Below are 18,274 nucleotides of genomic sequence, written 5' to 3'. Positions count from 1 at the left end.
GGTTAGCAATACTACTGGTGGTTTAATGCAAGTCAAATATGTTTATCTCTACGCTATTTGCAACTTTTAGGGTTTGTCAACTAGTTGTAGTAGTACAAGGTGTTTAGGCTTTAGTTAATATCAAACTTAAAGCCTAAGCTGTCAATCTTGATTTACATGAAGTTGTATGTAAACAATATGTTATTGATAACTTAAAAGTTAAATGAAAATGAAAATTGCAATAAGGCATGTCAATCCAATCCAAACTTGCAATGAAATTTGGTGAAAGCATTGTTTTCCTGTCAGTTAAATAATATATTAGAATGATAAATACCAAATGTCTCTGAAATAGAAACCTACAATTTCATTATTGATTATATTCCTAACCAGTGGTGGCACCAGCCTCCTCTCAAGGGAGCTGGGGTGAGATAAGTAAAAAGTAAGGAACTTCACTCTACATCTTGTCGATACACGTACTGTAGTACTAAGAAACTGAAGCAGTTTGAAAATAAAAGATATTAACAGGGAGAAAGCACTCTTCATTGGTAAGAGACTACAACTTGAATGAGTGCAACTTATAAGGAAAACTAAGGCACCTTTTGGAGTACCTTCAGCCCCCCCCCCCTTAACATCGTTCCTTTGCCTAACAACGAGCGATTCAATAATATTAATAAATTAAAACTACATATTTGTTTATTTTAATTTTCAGTTTAGCGCAAACGCTGCTGGATTAGGGTTATGAAGCGTCAACGTAATGTTAGCCTGCTACTACAGCCTAGGCAGTCTATACAATAATTATGACTTAAACACATAAAATATAAGTTATATTAATAAAACCACTATTAAACGTTATATTGACAAAACTTTAAAACTATTTCATTATAACTTACTCAACAGCTGAATTTAAGAACTTTACAAAAAAGAACTACTGATGAATATTTAATAACAATAGAAAACTTAGCTGAACAACGAGTAACAAAGCAAAACAGTAATTACGCTCTTCCTGCCATCTAATGTTAAAAACTGGTAAAAATAAAATTTTAAATATAATCTCAATATGAAACTTTAAATATATTATCAGTACTATTTATTCTAATTGTTTATTTGAGAGGTATATTTTGATAAATATGAATTTAGCATTAGTAAAGCTCTCAATGGCACAATGACAAATTTGAAATCTTATAATGCTAAAAATCGGTTTACGGTACTCATTGTGGTAAAAGCGCATATAGCACACTGTGAACATGAGTAGAATAATGGTAACCACAAAATATTAGGGGAAATTAATTTTTGCATTACCTGCAAAAGCCTTAACATCAAACAATAAGTTTTGGAACATAAACAAATTAAGTCTACGCTGAGAGTAATGGTGGCTAAAGGATCGATTGCTCAGTAGACGAAAAGGTAAAAACTATTAGAGATAGAGAGAAATTTATAACAAAGAAAGGAATTAGACTTTTTCTTAGTGTGGTTCATAGCATTAACATGTAAATCAAGACCAGAACGTGCGTTGGTTATACAAATGGGTGGAAGAGTAAGAATTGATGAGGGTATTGGTCCGTAACATAAACACTGAAGGGGGAATGGAAAGTATTTCTCGATTATTTGCATTCGGATGTATATATATATATGAAATACGTATATATATTTTTAAATTTTGCTGTAATGTACATTGATTTTTGTACAAATTTGTTCGTTTGTTTTGAATTTCGCTCGAAAATAAACGAGGGCTATCTGTGCTAGCCATCCCTAATTTAACAGTGTAAGGCTAGAAGGAAGGCAAGCACTCATCACCACCTTCCGCAAACTCTTGGGCTACTCGTTTATCAAAGAATAACAGTCACATTATAACCTCCTCATGGGTGAAAGGACGAGCTTGTTTGGTGTTGCAGAGATGTGAACCCGCGACTCTCATTTTGCGAGTCGATCGTCCTAACGACATAGCTATGCTGGGCAATATATATATAACCCTGTGCTGCTTATAAAATATTCAGATAAGACTGTGAATTGTTACCAGGTTTAAAATGGTCGGGATTTATTAAGTCGGTGTCTATGACTTCATGGTGATACCTCTGAACAATAAACTGACAACACACAAGCCTAGTACAAAAGTTAAAGTACTGCATATGAAACGTATGACTCTTACAGAATTACGTAGTGAAACTAGTCGTAGTTATCGCTTTTACAGTAATTAACTTTTAACATTTGTAATTAAAACTAAATAACCATTGCATGTTAAATCATTGAATAAACCAAATAATAACTCTTAAGTTAAACAGTATTGTATATCCAACAACTGTAATGCTATAAATACAATAACAGTGAATTTATCAGTGTTCCACATAAAACTATAAGTGATTGTACAAAAAGAGTCAATCCAGTAGAATTTTGGAGGCAGAGATAAGGTCAACTTTAGAAATAAGCACAGCTGAAATTGAATACAAGCGACATTGTTGAATTCATTCTGGATAAAAGGGAGATGGAGATATCTTTTGATATTAGGTGCAGGGAACATCGGTTTGGGTTGAGAGGGGTGAGAAAGCGGTCGGGTTTTGATCAGTCTATTAAATATTAATGCATTACATCACTTTAATTAAGTAGGAAATTATTAGGAAAAAAAGTAGGAAGCATCCACCTTACTACTTCAACAGTATGGGAAAAAACAGGATGTGCTATTATTATGAAAGGTTGTAATGAAAGTTGGTGTACCATATCAGAAAGAAAGAGGCATGTTCGGTATGGGTTTGAGAATGGTGTATAAAAAACAAGAGCTAAATGAAGAAGAGAAGACTAGGAAATGTAAGAGAAGACGAAAAGCTGAGAGAGGTAAGGGAAGAAAATAATATACTTGTAGTAAGCAACGAAGTCCAACTCTAATTCTATATGTTCTTTCTTGTGGTAATAAACGTAAATTTCTTATTTTAAAATGGATATGAGTAAATTCCTGAAAGAAAAATTCTAACCATAATAAAGTGCGAGTATTGCATGATCATTGCCCGACATGGCCAAGCGCGTAAGGCGTGCGACTCGTAATCCGAGGGTCACGGGTTCGCGCCCGCGTCGCCAAACATGCTAGCCTTCCAAGCCGTGGGGGCGTTATAAATGTGACGGTCAATCCCACTATTCGTTGGTAAAAGAGTAGCCCAAGAGTTGGCGGTGGGTGGTGATGACTAGCTGCCTTCCCTCTAGTCTTACACTACTAAATTAGGGACGGCTCGGTGCAGTGGGCTAACAACCTACTCACTTAAATACCTGTTGAAGAATCCCCAAGCGATTGCGGCCCTATGTTCCTTGATGGAATCTAATGGTGACTGAATTGCATGATCATTATAAAGTGGTATCAAAGCTGTCTATAATGTTACTTGTTAAAAATAATATAATGTGTCAGAAATTAGCTAAATCTACGGATATATGCGGCAGATATAAGTATTATAATAATCTGTTCCTGATTCCAGAATTTCTTATATTTCATACTTTGTCAAAAAATAACTAAAAATAAAGTTATGAACAAACTAGCTGCAAATGTCCGTTAAGAAAGTAAAAGTTATATAAGGGATTTGGTTTGGTTTGTTTTGAATGTCGCGCAAACCTACTCGAGGACTATGTGCGCTAGTCGTCACTGATTTAGTAGTGTAAGACTAGAGGGAAGACAGCTAGTCATCACCACCCACCGCCAACTTTTGAGCTACTCTTTTACCAACGAATAGTGGGATTGACCGTCACTTCATAACGCCCTCACGGCTGAAAGAGCGAGCATGTTTGGTGTGATGGGGATTCGAACCCGCTGATTACGAGTCGAGTGCTTTAACCACTTGACCATCCCGAGCCTGTTGAAATATACGAGAAATTTAAACAATTATCACTCCCTTACCCCTTAAGTTTCATATACATTGACTGTTGCGATATCCATCTACAATATTATTTAATGCTTAAGTATATTTTAGCTTAATGATGTGGGTTTTTAAAGTTCATGGACAATAGCATTTTTTATTTCAGCTGTGACTGTTTTATGTTTGTTTATGTATAATTTTAGAAACAAGTTACATAAGCGTTATCTGCTCATATTTATTACTAACTTTGAATTGACAGTCTAAACGGAGGGCGACTCTTGCGTGATTGAACAGTACTTATTGTCTCAAAGTGTAATCGCAAGACCCAAATCATCAACTCTCACAACAGGATTCTCGTTATGCTAGCCACTTGGCCATGGCCAACAATTATTTAAAGCTAACAGTAATGATAAAAAAGTACATTAGCATGAGATTAGGTAGCAATTTAACAAAGTCACAAATAATTATAACAACAGGAAATAAGTTATACATATGCAAATTAACACAAAATTGTTTGTTTTTAAATTTCGCGCAAAGCTACTCAAGGGCTATCCGCGCTAGCCGTCCCTAATTTAGCTGTGTAAGACTAGTAAGCAACAAAGTCATCGCCACCCACCGCCAACTGATGGGCTACTCTTTTAGCAATGAACGGTTAATCTCACTGTCACAGACAGATCTTTACATTTCTTTTATCACTATTTAGATACAGAATAACAAGGCATGCAAAAATGTTTGAAAGTTATATGATCTTGGATAAAATATAGGTATGTATGTTAGTGAAGGACTTTTGAAAACAGTTATAACATTATAACACCCCCACGGCCGAAAGGGCGAGCATGTTTGGTGCGACAGGGATTCGAACCCGCGACCCTCAGATTACGAGTCGAACGCCTTAACGTAACTGGCCATGCTGAGCCAACATAAAATGGCTGTTAAAAGATACAGTTATTTTACACTAATAGACTCGCAGTTCATAACATTTCTTTTTTAACGAGTAAAAATGTTCATGCACCTATATATACTCGTATATATATTGATAGATACGCCCTAAAAATATGAATAATTTTGGAAGAAGTTAATGGTATATTAATACAATGTCTATATTGACAGTATACCAACAAAAATCTTACAAAGGCAGAGAACGTGCTTGGAAATTCTAGAACATAGTTTTCTATTGTTCGTCTTGTCATAAAGAGGATTGAGTATGCTTGGTGTTTTTAAGAAGTGTGTATTTTGACATTGTTTGTCATTGGTAGATAGTGTAAGCCACCGAAAATCTATTGTTTTGGGGAAAGATATATAATAGCTCTTTCCAATATATTAGGTTGAGGAATAATTCGTGAGCGGTTTTAAATAATTTCATTCAAGCATTACATGCAAGACTATACAATAATTCAATGCATGAGCACATTACACCCAAAACATTTATTATGATACTTTATTTCATGTAATACCTAGGTATATAGCATGCATTGTTTTAAACGAAATTGCAAGAAATTAAATGCGAAAAGCAGATGGTGTCGAAAATGCTCGATTTTGTTTACTTGACATTCCATTTAATGAGCTGAAAATGAAAGCAAAAATTAAAGACATACAAAAATCAAACACACCATTTATTAGAGCAAAAAATTATCTACCAAATGACATGAAATATTTTGCGAAAGCGTTTTATTTATGAATATATTTTTTAACTTGAAAAAACGCTCACGAATTATTCCTCAACCCAATACTTTCATAAGGATATGTTCAAATCATACTTTTAGAATTTCCAATAAGGAGGGATAACCTTTGTGTTTAATAGCACTTTTATAAAAGTTAAAGAAGCCTACTTATACAACAACTTAAGCCCGAAATAAACTAACACAAAGTAACACCTTTATATCTATATTAAAAAATAATAAATAATAATAATAAAATTATATATTCAAACATCTAAGCCCGCCCTCTACATTCCGACACTCAATTACACAACCCCTTTCAAACATGTGGTCAGCTTCCGGTCAGTTACCTCTCTCTTTCTTTGTGAACCTGACGATGACCGAAGAAGGTCGAAACGTTGTTCACTCCTCTACGTAAAAACTTTCCTCAACCCAAACGAGCCGTTTTTACAAATATATTTCTCTACAAGTGGGTTTTCGACATCACTAAATACGAAACATAATCAAGAATGATCTCGATCTGGAAAGTGACAAAAGACGAGGACACTAATCTTTAGTGAAAGATTAATGGATAGTATATAATTATACTACACTTTGTTAGTATCATAACAAAGATACTATGTTTTAGTATCGCAAGCTGCTTCTATGACTTGACCATTCAATCATTACATACCTTAGTCAGCTATAGAATAAAACAAACATTCATGTTATTCCAAACATGTTACTAGACACTGGCCTGTGAATTTATCTGCTATCAGACTATTGAAATGGACATAGGGAAGCCACCTTCTCCTTATATTACATGGATTATGGAAAGTTGCAAGAACGCAGAGTGTGTTCGAACAAGACAACTCTAAACAGGGTACTTTTTCACAGACTCTGTGTTACATAGATATTGCCAAAGAGTACGATTGTCAGCAAGAGCATCAATAAATGTGGTGGTATGGTCTACAATTGTTTTAATATGATGTTTTGAACCTCTATACAACCATCATACACTTAACAGTATCAACCACATACTCTGAGTGATTGGTGAGACTGTTTTATAGCATATACTACTTTAGCCCTGTCTTTGGGATTTTGTTTCAGAATATTTGATGGAAAATAGTCAATAGATTCTGATGCGAATTGAGATATCGCTTCTACAGATCTCGAATTCTAATATGATTCTTTGTCGTTGTTATTTTTGAGGTGTTTTAAGCTATGAAAAAGGAGTGATAAAATTTACTTATTTATGTTTCCACAAGCTAAAAATTGTAAATTTCACACTGTTTCATTTATATTTATTTTAGATAAGTGAAACAAGAATATTTTGTTTTCTGAAGCATAAAACGTTATGATTAAACGTTTTTTTTTCGTAACTTTACTACAGCTTTAAAATTGTCAGTGCAGAGTATCTTGTCTGTTTCTTCATAACATTTATAGCAAAAGTGTATTGGATATACTCAAACTTTGGTTAACACCCATGCTTGAAGTAAACAAGGTAACACTTACGTTTTCAGTTTATTTGGTGAAATTCATTGAGTTCTTATTTGTCATAACAAATTATGAACAGTTGCAATATGTTTGATATATGTATTAGGAAAAGTGAGAAATCTAGCGAACACAGCAATGGTTTGTTTCTTTTGAATTTTGTGCAAAGCTACTCGAGAGCTATCTGCGCTAGCCGTCCCTAATTTAGCAGTGTATAAATAGAGGAAAGGCAGCTCGTCATCACCACCCACTGCTAACTCTTGGGCTACTCTTTTACCAACGAATAGTGGGATTGATCGTCACAATATAACGCCCCCGCGGCTGAAAGGGCGAGCGTGTTTGGTGCGACCGGGATTTGAACACAGCAATGGATCTGAGAAGAGTAGCTTAGTTCACTTTTTATTCTATAAACACTGAGAATATATGCCAGCATATATTGCAACAAAGGTTTTCTTTGAAATTGATCCTATACACCAGTGGGTCAGCAGCAAGTTTACGGGTTTACAATGCTCGAAACAAAGGTTCGAGTCCTTATCTTCCAGTGGACATACCAAATATAACCCATTATGTAGTTTTCGCTAAAACGACGCAATAACAACACTTCGTCCCTTTATTCTGATATTTACAAAGAATATTTGAAGCTTGTATTTTGTTTTTCTATGGAATTTATGAGAACGAACATTTACGTATTTTAAATGCTGGATAAACTTAAACCGAACATCATAGGTGGTACTCAATTTCATATATAATGGAAAATGAGCAAACTTCAAAGTTCAAATAATGTGTGAAATATGTCAGTGTGATTGTAACGTATATGGCATACAAACATATTTGAGCCCGGTATGGCTAGGTGGTTAGGGCGCTCGACCAGCAATCTTCGTCACACCAAACATGCTTGCTCTTTCAGTCGTGAGAGCATTATAATGTGACTGTCAATGCCTCTATTCGTTGGTAAAAGAGTAGCCTAAGAGTTGGTGATGGGAGGTGATGATCCAGCTACCCTTCCCTCGAGTGACTAGTCTTACACTGTCAATTAAGGACGTTAGGGTAGAGAGCTCTCATGTAGCTTTGCGCGAAATTCAAAACAAACAAATAAACAAACATGCTTTTAAGTTACTGCAAATACTTTAATTATGTTTATTGTGTAGTATCCAGAAGAAATCTCAGTAGAAACACTACTTTTAATTTATCTATTATTTTATCGTAAACAGGGTGTTCGGAAAGTCACTGTGCAGTTTTGTAATCATATTTTATTATATTTCAGATTTAGATCCCAATATGGTTTTAACAACTGAAGAACGTGTATGGCTCGTCGAACACGTATTCCGAGAAGGTGCGACAGCGATTTGCTGAAAAATTCCCAGATACACCTGTTCCACATCGCAATGTAGTTCGTAACCTTGTTGATAAGTTTCGGGTAACAGGATCAGTGGATGATGCCAAACGCTGTGGAAGTTCAGCAAAGCTGTCGGAGGAGAAACTCTTGGATATTTCTGACAGTGTGATGCAGAGTCCATCAAAATCATTACGAAAGTTAGCTCAGCAGCATGATATTGGTCTTGGAACTGCTCATAAAGCTGTCAGAAAGAAAGTATAACTCTTCCCATACAAAATAATAGCGGTACAAGAACTGAAAGCAACTGATAATGAAAAACGAATATGCTATTGCAGATGGTTTAACCGATTTATCGAAGAGAATACAGCTAATGTGTTGGATGTGACCTTTTTCATCGACGAAGCATAGTTCCATCTCTCAGGTTACGTTAATTCACAAAATTCAAGATTGTGGTCATCCGATAATCCTCACATTTTGCCCGAAACACCCCTGCATGATTTCAAGGTTGGTGTGTGGGTTGCAATTTCCAGACGTCGAATTGTTAGCCCTATTTTTTTTATGAACATAATAAACAGCGAGCGCTATTGTTTGGAGATTCTTCACACCTTCATCAGTCAGATGACAAGTGATGAAATCAATTACTCATGGTTTCAACAGGATGGTGCTACTGCCCATCATCTTACAGATCTATGCGGTTGTTAAAGGAATGTTTTGGAGACCACATTATTTCCAAAGACATGTGGCCCTCACGCTCGCCAGATCTTAATCCACCAAACTTTTATCTATGGGGAGCAGCAAAATCTGCAGTGTATCGAGATCGTCCGCGCACGCTGGATGACTTGAAAGCGGTGATAACAGCACTCATTCAGTCGATTTCAAGCCAGCAACTGATAGCGGTGTTTAGAAACAAAATAAGAAGAATCCATGCCTATATTGATGCCAAAGGGGGTTACTTTCAACACTATTTATAATTGTCATTCACATTTACCTCCTATATTCTGTATTGAAACATGTCTGTTAATAAATATATAAGTGCACAGTGACTTTTCGAACACCATGTAGTTTGAGAGTAAGAAATGCTAAGATATTTTAACCCTTCTAAACCGTGAGATCAAATTAAAACAGTTATAACACTAACAATCTTCAAATTGCATTGCAACTTTCATAAATGCATGGCAAAATGAATAAAAAACAGGTTTTGGTCGGTATTCTCATTTATTATTTTGTATTTTATCTTTACCTTTTAAAATTACTTTAACAAGTCAAAAGGTTAACTTTCAAATTTCCTTATATGTAAGAAATTTATTTGGCCTTACATTTTTTATTCTCTCACCCCTACCCCACAACACTACAGTGTTTTTTGATGAGTTATGTTCATGTGCAAAGCAGGTTTAATTACAGAAACTTTGGTTAATTACTCAGACTTTTGATAATCTATTTAATTTTGATGGGTGTATGGTGGTAGTGACTATTGCCAGTAACTAATGCATGCATCTACATTAATTTAGGATTAAATTATGCTGGTTTGTATGTTTAAATATCTAGCTGTCTGATAAAATCATTTTCATCTATGAAACGTTTTATTACTTTTTTTTTTTTTGTATGGGCTTCAATGAGTCCAATTACTAACCTCAATCATGGTAATCATACTCAGGGTGTTTTGCAAGGGACCATCCATTCTGTATTGTAACTTCTAAATATCATCCCACTCAATGTCCTGTTTTTACACAAGTGATTTTTGTGGTTTATGATCACATGATAATTAGTGTGTTATTTACGTGATCATAACATTAGGGTCGGACTGTTACTATTACTGTTACCAATCTAAACTTTCTAGCTTCATTTAAATACTGCTAGCTAAGCCAGCTTAAGCAGTGGTATTTGTCATTGGTTTTTATTGTAACAGTCGTTATCGACTGGCTAGTCCCGGCATAGCCAGGTGGTTAAGGCACGCGATTCCTAATGCAAGCTTCGCGGGTTCGAATCATCATCACACCAAGCATGCTCGTGGGGGCGTTGTAATGTGACGGTTAATCCAACTACTCGTTGGGTAATGATGACTAGCAACTACCTTTTCTCTAGTCTACTGCTAAATTAGGGATGGTTAGCGCAGAAAACCTTCGTGTAGCTTTGCGCGAAGTTAAAAAACAAACAATCTACCGATTATTTTTGCACTCTTTGCTGAGTTGGTAAAATATATAATTAGTATCATACTAAATGGTTATTACTAACAAAGCACATAAACACAAACGTATTTTGAATAAGTTTAAATTCCACCACAAACAATTGCAATCCTGTGGAATTTCTGATAATATAGGAAAGTCAATAGGGAAGGTAGATGTTAGTTAACAAGCCTAAAAATACATCTGTTCTAAATAAATATCACATAGATCTTAATGACAAAGATAGCTTCGTTTAACAGCTTGATATGTTTTTGTTGTTGTACAAAACTGTTTTATTAGTTAAATCGTATCATTACATGATAAAAGACAAAAGATAAACACGTATAGAAACTCAAATAAAAGTCATACTTAACTAGAACAAAAAGAAACATCCAACAAAAGAATCTCTTCTACTACTTGTAAACACTCCAACTGGTGAAAATCAACAACTTCGACTAGTTTATTTTAGATTGTATTTAGTTCAGTCTTCATTGTTCTATCAATGTCTATTAATCCCAGTTCTGACATTATTAATTTCTTCCATACAGAGAATTATTAGAAAATTCATCTTTGTATAGTGAATTATAATAGATTATAATTACATAGATTGTTAGCAAATTCCAGTCAAGTTAGTGTACAAATGTGGCCTGGCAAGGCGTGCGACTCGTAATCCGAGGGTCGCGGGTTCGCGCCCGCGTCGCGCCAAACATGCTCGCCCTCCCAGCCGTGGGGGCGTTATAATGTGACGGTCAATCCCACTATTCGTTGGTAAAAGAGTAGCCCAAGAGTTGGCGGTGGATGGTGATGACTAGCTGCCTTCCCTCTAGTCTTACACTACTAAATTAGGGACGGCTCGGTGCAGTGGGCTAACAACCTACTCACTTAAATACCTGTTGAAGAATCCGCAAGCGATTGCGGCCCTATGTTCCTTGATGGAATCTAATGGTGATAACTAACTAACTAGTGTACAAATAACATTATCATCAACTGCCTATCAAAATGTAGGATAGTTATTTGGAGTTCGACTTAATCCAGTTATTAACAGAATTTTACTTAAAAATACAGTTTTACAGTCGCGAGTGGAAAATATAAATCACTAACTCAAGGAAGTTTCCAGTTAGAATAAAGGATTGACTAGGAGACTGCTATTCAAAACACAAACAACACTTTAATGGAATATGTTAAGATACTCAACTAAATCAAAATTAATGAAGGTATCTTGAAACGTTTCATTGTTAAAACGTTTTTTCTTAATCTGAGCAAACACCTGTACTTTAATTTAATTTTCTATAATATCCATTAAATTACTTAATACTATCCATAAGTTATCAATTGACACAGTGATTAAAAACTGCTCACATATAACTTTAGTTAATTCATTAATATGAAGCACTGTACATTCAATTTCTAACTACATTATTCGACTTTGAGAGAGGTAGCAATAGTTACTTATATAGAGCTTGAACAAAAAATCTTAGACATCTTCAACATTGTTCTGGGCTCGAGCATGGCTGAATCAGTCAGATTTAGTTTCAGATCAAGCAGCAATAGGTTTGTCTTCTTCATACGAGCCAGGAGACTGTAAATTAAGTGCGTGACAAACTGGCAGCAGGACCAACGTGTTTTAATTATGAGCTAGGAAACTGACGTTTAGCCCAAAAATATTGGTTTTTATTCACATTTCTTTGGTATTCGTACGATTCTCCAAATAATGTACACATTCATCTCGCAAGTATATCTATCACTTAACTGAATAAATTTTGATAGCTTGTCGTAATTCTTGAAATTAAAACCAAAACTAATTCAACAATTATTTATGATCAAAGATGGTAACTTTGCAGCCTGTTTGCTTATAGTTTTCCAAGTCTCTTCTGATCAAAGTTCCTTCTAGATACTCTGACTTCCTTGCTAATTACTTTTATGAAAGTGATGTCTAGTTTCTAATGAAGTTAATGTGAACTTTCTCAGAGCTTTCTCTCTGTTGCTGTGTCGTTAGTCTATAGGTAATGTAAACAGTTGATTTTATATTCTGTCTGGAGTACATCTTAGTTTATACTTGACATATACATTTCCTGTTTGGTCAAGAATGTTGTGTAGCTTCTCATATGCATTTATTTGATGTACTAAATCTTTCTTCTTATTGCATTTATACATATCATACACATAATTTTATAAAATTATATTTGTCATTTCTTGAATCATTTGAACACAGTGTAAAGTTTCTTAAAATGTTGCAAATTCGTCTTGCCTGTATAGTTTCCACTTAGAGGATATGATTGGTTTAGTTTGTTTTGAGGGTTATTTTCACTAGCTATCATTAATTCACCAGTGACAGACGAGAGGAAAGGCAGCTAGTTGATACTCCCCCACAATTAACCTTTGGGGTATTCATTTGTCAACAAATAGAGAAATTGACCGTCACATTATAATATCCTATGGCTGAAAGGGCAAGGATGTTCAATGATGAGGATTTGAAATCACAACTCACAGATTACGAGTTGACTGTTCTAACCGTCAGCTTATGCCAGCTTTAAAAAGAAATAAGAAAGCTGTTGTGTTTCAAAAACACTAATTACACATCAAACAAACACATCCCCAATGTTTTCCTGTGAGTAACAGTAAGTTTATGGACTTCAAATTCTAAAATTCAGGGTTCGATTTCTCACAGTGAACACAGAAGACAGCCCAATGTGCCTCACCTCTAAACCAATTGTACGCACATTCAATGTTATGTTTTCTCCTGTCTTTACATTAAAAATGTTAAATTTTAAGTACTTTTCACTCCATAAAACACCTACTGCAATTATTTCAGTCGTTTTCTTTTCCTCTTCCACACATTCCATAGGTTTGTGTTTTGAGGAAACAATTTAAACTATTTTTCTTGCAAATTTTCTTTGGACAACGGGCTCTCTTTTAATTGACAAGAGTTTATCTATAAGTATTGCACAACTATTATGTTTACTCCGAACCCCCTTTACATCTCATTTCATCACCAGAGGTTGAGAGAAAAAAGTTTTAAAAAGACATTTTCATGTTAATTCCTGAATCTCTAAAATTAGTTTTGGTTTAAGTTGTTTTGACAAACAAGCAACTTAGCCCCATAATACAGAGTGTCCTAAAAACATGTATACACACTTTGAATGATTATAATTAACTCAAGCTTTCTTTTTTTACAGGTGTAACTGATTTGAAGTAATGGCAGAAGCAAGGTTGAGTTTTGAGAAAAAGAAATTTATCTTAAAACGCTACTGGAAGTGCGAGAACGTAGCTGAAGTGCATAGATGGTTTACAGGTGAGTTTCAAACAGATCCACCAACACGACTCACCATTGAAACAAATGGAAGTGTTCAAGACGTCCATAAAGGGCGTTTTGGAAGATTATAGTCGTCCACCAGTCCCACATGAGAAGCAGAGCTGTTGGAAAGTCTTCACCGACCTCCAAACAGACCGTGAGACAGGAATCCCAAAATTGAGCGTTCTTCGCCTATTGAAGCACGTTCACTTGAAAAGTTTTATTCCGGCATTAGTCCATGCCCTCAATGAAGGTGATCCTGACCAGAGAGTTGAATTTTGTGAGTGGTACCTGGCAAAATCTGCAGAGGATGCACAGTTTCCAAACAAGATTGTCTGGAGCGATGAGGCCACTTTTAAGTTAAATGGCTCAGTTAATCGCCACAATTGCACCTACTAGGCACCTCAGAACCCGCACGTTACGAATGAACATCACTTAAACTTATCAGGGGTTACAATTTGATGTAGATTATCAGCGTTGGGCGTAACTGGATAATTTTTGTCGAAAACACAGTCTCGTTTATCTGAACTTGCTGCAAGAATCTGTTGTGCCACTCATTCCAGAGCAATTTGGAGATGAGGAGTTTTATTTCCAGCAAGATTGAACACCCTCACATTACCATCGTAAATTTATGGCCTATCTTCACGAAAATTTGCCGAACAGATGGATCGGTCGAAGAGGTAGCACTGAACTTTCCCCACTTTTACCAGACCTCACACCTCTGGACTTTTTTTATGTGGATACGTCAAAAACAAGACTTATAGCACAAAACCTGCAACAATTAATGAGCTGATAGTAGCAATTGAAAGAGAATGCACCTAAATACCAAATAAAATGATTCGTGAAGTTTGCATTTCCATCTGTCCGCATTATCAGCAGTGTCTGAATCAGAATGGTCATCAGTTCGAACATCTGCGATAATTTAAAAGATTGTACACTTGTCTCTTAAACTTGGATTACAAAACCTAGATATATCTTAATAAACATTGTATTTATAATCATTCAAAGTGTGTATACATTTTTTGGGACACTCTGTATATATAAAATCGACTACCCAAAATCCCTCCATACCAAACAGAGAATCTAAAGGTTCAATTGACACGATACCTTACAATTCTAATAGGATAAACCGTCAACAATAGAAGTTACGTGAGAAAAACAATGAAGTTTTGTTCTGTATGCTGGTAATCGATTAATAAACAAAAAAAAGACGAGAAATTAGTTTCTCATAAATTCAAGAGTTGGGAATGTAGAAGAAGAGAAACTAATAGCCATACTGTAAAGACATCACCAGCAAAGTATATTTACGACAATCATTCAATATTTTAGAATAGGACAAGGAAAGAGAGCATGTACTATAATCTCATCGAAATAGAGCTAATTAAACGTCACTGCTGAGAAGGAATTTTGCTATATCTAAGATATCTCAATAACTTTACTACGTTTAGTATCTAGATGAAGGATTCTTAAGTGTCATATAATTTGAAAAACGTGCAAGAGAATTTTAAAGTCTAATAACCAGTTACAGTGACCTTGCCAGAAGGATGGATTCGGAATCAATTGCTGACAAAAAGATTCAAAACTTGCTTATCAAAATGGTAATTCTAAGTTAAATGTCGAGTGGCAGTGCAAAAAATTCCTCTACCGATCATTCTTATTGGCGGGCTTCAAAAATGACAGATAACTAAAAAACTGGGCAACCAGAAGTTCTCATTCTGTAACAAAATTGAGAACAATGTAACTTTAGCTAAGAGAAAGACAAAGGACTCTTTGTTATGTAACACAGTCGTTGGTGAGCATGTTTTTATTTCAGAACCTACCATCAATGATAGGTAAAGTGGCATTTTTGAGGAGGCACATACGTTTTCCGGCTGTACTAGCATTACAAGATTTATGTTACGATGCCTCAGTCAATGGTATGACCAGTTAGGGAAATCCCGTGCATGCAACTTGCTTTTTATTGATTACAAGGCTGGATGAGCAAAAATGAGGCTGCTTACGAACTCGCGATGTCAAAAAATTCACAGTGACTACAGTTTTGTATTGATAGCTGTCTCAGATAACTTTTCAATTTGGAAATTGGAGCATTTAAAAAGTGTTATGTTTAGTAAAAGTTTGTATTTATGGGTAAAATTTAAAAGTAAAGTCATGTTGAGAAAGTTTTGGTTTATTTTGAATTTCGTGTAAAACTACTTCAGGGCTATCTGCACTAGACGTCCTTAATATAACAGTGTAGGACTAAAGTGGAAGCAAATACCCAACACCACCCTGCGCAAAATCTTGGGTTATTCTTTTACAAACAAATAGTATTTGGAAAAAAAACACAAAGGATTGAATTTGCCTACAGATTTACGTTGATCTTAATCTGATCCTTGTGATCATACGAATATTGAATTAGAATAACTTACAGTAAGCTCTAGCAGTTAACAGTGAGTTTGTTTGTTTATTTTATTGGACAGTTAAATTTAGCTATCTTCTGAATTCATTACAGGGAATCGAGTCCAGTAAGTTAACGTTGTAGGTCCGCTGCCAAACCAGGGGTTATTAACAATGATCTGACTGACGGAGGCTAATTATAACAGTAGATAATCAATTACTGTATTTAGTTCAGTAGTAAGAATAAGACTTAGTATTTTTTTCTTTACTTCACAGTTGACTAAATAGGCAGCATTGAACTACAGACAAGTTGGATAGAGCATTCTGAAGCCTCTCGGGATATAAAAATAGTTGCGTTTATTCATTTAGATTTTGTGCAAAATTACTCGACGTCCTTCTTGGGTAGCCATCCCTAATTTTGAAGAGATAAACTAAAGCAAAGACAGGCAGTCAACAGATATTGATCTACCTTAATTGAATAGTGGGATCGACAGTAAGATTCAACATACATACGGCTGAAAGGGCGAACATGTTCGGTTACGGGATTCGAACTCGTTGTTTACGAGTCAAGTGCCCTAAATTCCAGGCCATGCCATTAGGCCTAAATATTATCGCACTACATCCTATGACAAGGACGAAATATCAGTGCTATAAACTAATCCTGTTACGTTTTTCTTTACTCGATTAATTCATAGAATGTCAACAATGGAAGAAGATAAAGAAATTTAGCAAAATCAGTAATTTGGTTTGGAGACAGAGGCGTGTATTTTTGTAAAAATACCAAGAACACTAAATAATTCACAATCAAGTTACTCAAGCATTGATACATAAGCTTGTTTCGTCTTCTCCAGATGAAGTAAGTGTGGAGAATATGAAGGACTGTTCTACTGTCAGTGTTTTTGTTTGTTTTAAGGCAAACTCACATCGGGATATCTACTATATTTACCGCTGGAAATTAACTCCGGATTTTTGCGTTTTATATTCATAAACTTACCTCTGACCCAAAGAAACATCCTTTTGTGAGTGAAAAATAAAGAGCACAGTAATTATTTTGGCTTATGTCATAAGATAGTACGAAGTGCGATTTATTTTGTTATTATTTTATAAATCAAAGTGTATTTAAAGCTGGATTAATGCAAATCAGTTACGTTCTAACTAATTTTGTTTTTTGGCATTCTCTCGCATGTGACAAGAATACCAATTGAAAGCGGAGCTATTTGTACTTGAGTTTTGAAATCATTAGATATTCTCACAGTTCTTCCCAATTTACTCTTTGCAAGCTCAAAATTGATCAGATAACACGACCTTTAGAGATACAGAAGACATCTGTTGACTTATAACGCTAAAAACCAACTTTCGACACATGTAATGAGCAATTCTGTAACTTTATGCTTTACTGGATATAAAATCAAATAAAAGCTCTGAACAAGCTATTAAAAAGAGAATCGTCTATTCAATTAATGAACGCATATATATGTATATATATATATAATATATTTTTCATATTTTTAATGTAGTAAAATTTTTACTAAGTTATTTAATTGGAGAGTGATTGTAATTATCCGTGGAATTAAACGTGAATTTATACACTGGTTGATAAGGAATTGATAAAACGTATATTGATTTTATTACAGTTCACATGGTTTTATCTGGAAATGTATTTCCATTGTTGAAAACTGACGGATTGTTTACATTATTTAACAAGACTTTATGTCGCCAGATGGTCACAGTGTATTTTTTTTTTTGAATTTCGTGCGAAGCTACACGAGGCCTATCTGCGTTAGCCGTCCCTAATTTAGCAGTGTAAGACATCACCAGCCACCGCCAACTCTTGGGCTACTCTTTCACCAATGAATAGTGGGATTAATCGTTTTATTTATAACGCCCCCACGGCTGAAAGGGCGAGCATGTTTGGTGTGACGGAGATTCGAACCCGCGACCCTTGGATTACGAGTCAAGCGCCTTAACCACCGGGCCAGTCTCAGTGTAACAGTTTGTTTTTGTTTACTACTAGAGAGAATTTTCTAGGTCTTTCAAACAAAACGTTTATTTTTTTCCTTGTTCCCCTAGTTGCTCAGTGGTAACTTTGCAGGCTTACAACACTAAGATTCGGGTTTTAATACCTTTGATTGGTAAAACACATAATATCGTTGCACTTAAAAACAAAC

General features: G+C 35.1%; 1 protein-coding gene across 12 annotated transcripts in view; it reads right to left on the bottom strand.

Moving 5' to 3' along the window:
* polybromo (protein) overlaps positions 1 to 1,002 on the bottom strand; it is a 182,375-nt gene extending 181,373 nt beyond the window's left edge. For all 12 annotated transcript variants that reach the window (XM_076461156.1, XM_076461165.1, XM_076461157.1 and 9 more), the window contains exon 1: positions 870 to 1,002. The gene's annotated coding sequence lies outside the window, so the exon portion shown is untranslated. The remainder of the gene's footprint in view (positions 1 to 869) is intronic.
* Positions 1,003 to 18,274: the final 17,272 nt, after the last annotated feature.

The sequence above is a fragment of the Tachypleus tridentatus genome, chromosome 10 (assembly GCF_004210375.1).
Source record: "Tachypleus tridentatus isolate NWPU-2018 chromosome 10, ASM421037v1, whole genome shotgun sequence".
In the NCBI taxonomy this organism is placed as follows: Eukaryota; Metazoa; Arthropoda; class Merostomata; order Xiphosura; family Limulidae; genus Tachypleus; species Tachypleus tridentatus.
The sequence above is the reverse complement of the archived record's forward strand: the minus strand, read 5'-3'. Positions and strand labels throughout refer to the sequence as shown.